Source organism: Nerophis ophidion, linkage group LG09, assembly GCF_033978795.1.
Source record: "Nerophis ophidion isolate RoL-2023_Sa linkage group LG09, RoL_Noph_v1.0, whole genome shotgun sequence".
Taxonomy (NCBI): Eukaryota; Metazoa; Chordata; class Actinopteri; order Syngnathiformes; family Syngnathidae; genus Nerophis; species Nerophis ophidion.
In genome coordinates this window covers 66,503,073-66,509,029 of record NC_084619.1, presented here as the reverse complement: position 1 = coordinate 66,509,029, position 5,957 = coordinate 66,503,073, and the positions used below count along the sequence as shown (strand labels likewise).

The 5,957-nt window shown below is 41.1% G+C and overlaps 1 protein-coding gene across 1 annotated transcript in view; it reads left to right on the top strand.

The window, feature by feature from the left end:
• The first annotated feature begins 1,433 nt into the window (after window positions 1-1,433).
• ndnfl (neuron-derived neurotrophic factor, like) overlaps window positions 1,434-5,957 on the top strand; it is a 19,825-nt gene continuing 15,301 nt past the window's right edge. Inside the window, exon 1 of the mRNA XM_061909981.1 lies at window positions 1,434-1,535. The gene's annotated coding sequence lies outside the window, so the exon portion shown is untranslated. The remainder of the gene's footprint in view (window positions 1,536-5,957) is intronic.

Here is a 5,957-nt window from a genome sequence, read left to right as displayed (position 1 = left end):
AGCGTGCCCATAATAAGCAGGCCCACAACAAGCAGGTCCATGATAAGCAGGCCCACAATAAGCAGGTCCATCATGAGCAGGCCCATGATGAGCAGGTCCATAATAAGCAGGCCCATGATGAGCATACCCATAATAAGCAGACCCACAATAAGCAGATCCATAATAAGCCTGCCCATAATAAGCAGGCCCATGATAAACAGGTCCATAATAAGCAGGCCCATGATGAGCAAGCCCATAATAAGCATGCCCATAATAAGCAGGCCCATGATAAGCAGGTCCATAATAAGCATGCTCATAATAAGCAGGCCCACAATAAGCAGGTCCATAATAAGCAGGCCCATAATAAGTAGGCCCATCATTAGCATGCCCATAATAAGCATGCGCATAATATGCAGGCCCACAATAAGCAGGTCCATAATAAGCAGGCCCATAGTAAGCATGCATATAATAAGCAGGCCCACAATTAGCAGGTCCATAATAAGCAGGCCCCTAATAAGCATGCCCAAAATAAGCAGGTCCATAATAAGCATGCCCGTAATAAGCAGGCCAACAATAAGCATGCCCATAATAAGCAGGCCCATGATCCGCAGGCCCATATTAAGCAGGCCCATAACAAGCAGGTTCTTAATAAGCAGGCCCTTAATAAGCAGGCCCACAATACACAAGCCCTTAATAAACAGGCCCATAATAAGCAGGTCCATAATAAGCATGCCCGTAATAAGCAGGCCAACAATAAGCAGGTCCATAATAAGCAGGTTCTTAATAAGCAGGTCCATAATAAGCAGGTCCATCATACACAGGCCCATAATAAGCAGGTTCTTAATAAGCAGGTCCATAATAAGCAGGTCCATCATACACAGGCCCATTATAAGCAGGTTCTTAATAAGCAGGCCCATAATAAGCAGGCCCATCATACACAGGCCCATAATAAGCAGGTTCTTAATAAGCAGGTCCATAATAAGCAGGTCCATCATACACAGGCCCATTATAAGCAGGTTCTTAATAAGCAGGCCCATAATAAGCAGGCCCATCATACACAGGCCCATAATAAGCAGGCCCATAACAAGCAGGCCCATAATAAATTAAAAAGCAGCAGTGACGTTTTTAAAAGGGACACTTTTAATTGAAGTCCTCACACGGCACATCGGCATCAAATCCATGAAGTGTCTGACGGGCTTTTTCTTTGCATTCCAAGATGTTTAATTAGCGACGACACCCGATGGAGACGCAGATAGGCGGCCCTCAAAGTCACCTCCAGAAAACATCCGCCTCCCGCCTCCTGCCTCCTGCCTCCAGATACACCCAGATGTTATCATGCACAGAATGCACTTACTGCTGCATGCCATGACCTCATCACACACACACACACACACACACACACACACACAGGAGGTAAAGGGGGAGGAGCCTGGAGGCGGGCCTGATGACATTGAGCTTTAACAGCAGGACGAACCTCCACGTGTGTGAGAAGTGTCTCCTCCTCCCCTCGCTGGCATCTTCCAGCCTCACTTCATGTCTGCACCACCGAGGACACGGTAAGGCGGGTTCTTCTTCTTCTTCTTCTTCTTCTGGGACTTGTTTGGCATGTTGTCTTTGACTACTCTTTGTCGCATTAGGTCCCTAAAAACAGCAGCACTCCCATGTGATATAGAGGATCTTTGACAAGTGTTTTTGCATTAGCTTTTTAGAAGCAGCAGAGCGTTCAAGTGATATAGAGGATCTTTGACAAGTGTTATGGCATTAGGTCCCTAAAACAGCAGCACTCTAATGTGATATAAAGGATCTTTGACAAGTGTTTTAGCATTCACTTTTTAAAAACAGCAGAGCATAAATGTGATATAGAGGATCTTTGACAAGTGTTTTTGCATTAGCTTTTTAGAAACAGCAGAGCGTTCAAGTGATATAGAGGATCTTTGACAAGTGTTTTGGCATTAGGTCCCTAAAACAGCAGCACTCTCATGTGATATAGAGGATCTTCGACTAGTGTTTCTGGAATTAGGTCCCTAAAAAAGCAGAGCGTTCAAGTGATATAGAGGATCTTTGACAAGTGTTATGGCATTAGGTCCCTAAAACAGCAGCACTCTCATGTAATATAGAGGATCTTTGACAAGTGTTTTTGCATTCACTTTTTAGAAACAGCAGAGCATAAATGTGATATAGAGGATCTTTGACAAGTGTTTTTGCATTAGCTTTTTAGAAACAGCAGAGTGTTCAAGTGATATAGAGGATCTTTGACAAGTGTTTTGGCATTAGGTCCCTAAAACATTAGCACTCTCATGTAACATAGAGGATCTTTGACTAGTGTTTTTGCATTAGCTTTTTAGAAACAGAAGAGCGTTCACGTAATATAGAGGATCTTTGACAAGTGTTTTGGCATTAGGTCCCTAAAACAGCAGCACTCTAATGTGATATAGAGGATCTTTGACAATTGTTTTGGCATTAGGTCCCTAAAACATTAGCACTCTCATGTAACATAGAGGATCTTTGACTTGTGTTTTTGCATTAGCTTTTTAGAAACAGAAGAGCGTTCACGTAATATAGAGGATCTTTGACAAGTGTTTTGGCATTAGGTCCCTAAAACAGCAGCACTCAAATGTGATATAGAGGATCTTTGACAATTGTTTTTGCATAAGCTTTTTAGAAACAGCAGAGCGTTCATGTGGTATAGAGGATCTTTGACAAGTGTTTTGGCATTAGGTCCCTAAAACAGCAGCACTCTCATGTGATATAGAGGATCTTTGACGAGTGTTTTTGGAAAAAGGTCCCTAAAAAAGCAGAGCATTCAAGTGATATAGAGGATCTTTGGCTAGTGTTTTTTTTAATTAGGTCCCTAAAAAAGCAGCATTCTCATGTGATATAAAGGATCTTTGACTAGTGTTTTCGGAATTAGGTCACTAAAACAGCAGAGCGTTCAAGTGCTATAGAGGATCTTTGGCTAGTGTTTTTTTAATTTAGGTCCCTAAAACAGCAGCACTCTCATGTAATATAGAGGATCTTTGACTTGTGTTTTTGCATTAGCTTTTTAGAAACAGCAGAGCATTCACGTAATATAGAGGATCTTTGACAAGTGTTTTGGCATTGGGTCCCTAAAACAGCAGCACTCTCATGTGATATAGAGGATCTTTGACAAGTGTTTTTGCATCAGCTTTTTAGAAGCAGCAGAGCGTTCAAATGATATAGAGGATCTTTGACAAGTGTTTTGGCATTGGGTCCCTAAAACAGCAGCACTCTCATGTGATATAGAGGATCTTTGACTAGTGCTTTTGGAATTAGGTCCCTAAAAAAGCAGAGCGTTCAAGTGATATAGAGGATCTTTGGCTAGTGTTTTTTTAAATTAGCTCCCTAAAACAGCAGCACTCTCATGTAATAAAGAGGATCTTTGAATAGTGTTTTTGCATTAGCTTTTTAGAAACAGCAGAGCTTTCAAGTGATATAGAGGATCTTTGGCTAGTGTATGTCACATTAGATCCCTAAAAACAGCAGCACTCTCATGGCATATAGAGGATCTTTGACTAGTGTTTTTGCATTGGCTTTTTAGAAGCAGCAGAACGTTCAAGTGATATAGAGGATCTTTGACAAGTGTTTTGGCATTAGGTCCCTAAAACAGCTGCACTCTCATGTGATATAAAGGAGCTTTGACTAGTGTTTTTGGAATTAGGTCCCTAAAACAGCAGAGCGTTCAAGTGATGTAGAGGATCTTTGGCAAGTGTTTTTTTAAATTAGGTCCCTAAATCAGCAGCACTCTCATGTAATATAGAGGATCTTTGACTAGTGTTTTTGCATTAGCTTTTTAGAAATAGCAGAGCTTTTAAGTCATATAGAGGATCTTTGACAAGTGTTTTTGCATTAGGTCCCTAAAACAGCAGAGCGTTCAAATGACATAGAGGATCTTTGGCTAGTGTATGTCGCATTAGGTCCCTAAAAACAGCAGCACTCTCTTAACATTTAGAGGATCTTTGACAAGTGTTTTTGCATTAGCTCTTTAGAAACAGCAGAGCGTTCAAGTGATATAGAGGATCTTTGACAAGTGTTTTGGCATTAGGTCCCTAAAACAGCAGGACTCTAATGTGATATAGAGGATCTTTGGCTAGTGATTTTTGCATTAGCTCTTTAGAAACAGTAGAGCTTTCAATGTGATATAGAGGATCTTTGACAAGTGTTATTGCATTTATTCCCTAAAACAGCAGCACTCTCATGTAACATAGAGGATCTTTGACAAGTGTTTTTGCATTAGCTCTTTAGAAACAGCAGAGCGTTCAAGTGATATAGAGGATCTTTGGCTAGTGTTTTAGCATTAGCTTTTTAGAAACAGCAGAGTTTTCATGTGATATAGAGGATCTTTGGCTAGTGCTTTGGCAATAGTTCCCTAAAACAGCAGCACTCTCATGTGATATAGAAGATCTTTGACTAGTGTTTTTGCATTAGCTTTTTAGAAAGAGCAAAGTGCTCCTGTCATATAGAAGATCTTTGACATGTGTGTTTGGAGTAGGTCTTTAAAAACAGCAAAGTGCTCCTGTCAAATAAAAGATCTTTGACTAGTGTTTTGGAGAAGGTTTTGAAAAACAGCACAGTGTTCCTGTCATTTAGAGGATCTTTGACTGGTGTTTTGGAGTAGGTCTTTAAAAACAGCAAAGTGCTCCTGTCATATAGAAGATCTCTGACTAGCGTTTTGGAGTAGGTCTTTAAAAACCGCAAAGTGCTCCTGTCATATAGAAGATCTCTGATTAGTGTGTTTGGAGTACTTCTTTAAAAACAGCAAAGTGCTCCTGTCAAATAGAAGATCTTTGACTAGTGGTTTGGAGTAGGTTTTTAAAAACAGCACAGTGCTCCTGTCATTTAGAAGATCTTTGACTAGTGTGTTTGGAGTAGGTCTTTAAAAACGGCAAAGTGCTCCTGTCGTATAGAAGATCTCTGACTATTGTTTTGGAATAGGTCTTTAAAACAGCACAGTGCTCCTGTCATATAGAAGATATTTGACTAATGTGTTTAGAGGAAGTCTTTAAAAACAGCACAGTGCTCCTGTCATATAGAAGATCTTTGACTAATGTGTTTAGAGGAGGTTTTTAAAAACGGCAAAGTGCTCCTGGCAAATATAGGATCTTTGACTAGTGTGTTTGGAGTAGGTATTTAAAAACAGCAAAGTGCTCCTGTCAAATAGAAGATCTTTGACTAGTGTGTTTGGAGCACCTCTTTAAAAACAGCAAAGTGCTCCTGTCAAATAGAGGATCTGTGACAAGTGTGTTTGGAGTAGCTCTTTAAAAACAGCAAAGTGCTCCTGTCAAATAGAAGATCTGTGACTAGTGTTTGACCTCAAAGAAAGAAAGAGAAAAAGGATCAAGTGATACATCCCCGCCTGTGTGAGGTCAAGTTGCATGGCAGCCATCATCCTGTCAAGCCTCCTCTTTAGGGCCACAATCAGCGAGCCCCTCCTCCCTGCCTGGCAGCAAGCAGAGAGGGCAGATGGTCCCAGCAGCGAGGACTACAAGGTGTGAAGGGACACCACACGGCTCCCAACCTGCCGTCCCTCTGGCCTCCATCTCGGCAGGCAGCGTGTAAAACGAGAGATTCGATTGCAAAAAGAGGCGATGTATTTATAGAGCGGCTGCATGCTTAACTTCACTCACATCCCTCCCCTTTTTTCTTTTTTCCCCCTCCCTGATGAAAATGCTGCTGCTGAGGAGCCAGATGCAGGTTTTAAACACACATCATCATCACATGTGTGTTTGAGGGCCCATGTCACTTATAAAACTAAAACCTCACACATCTGGAGAATAGAGGATCTTGGATCTTGTGATAGAGAACATTTGACTATATTTTTGCAGAATAGCTCCTTAAAAACATGTGTGCTTCTGTAAGGATTGTCAATGATAAGATAAATTCCCCCAAAGTGCAGTTCCCCTTTAAAGAATATGTAAATGTGTTTTATCACAACCATATATGGTCATATTTCCTGGCTT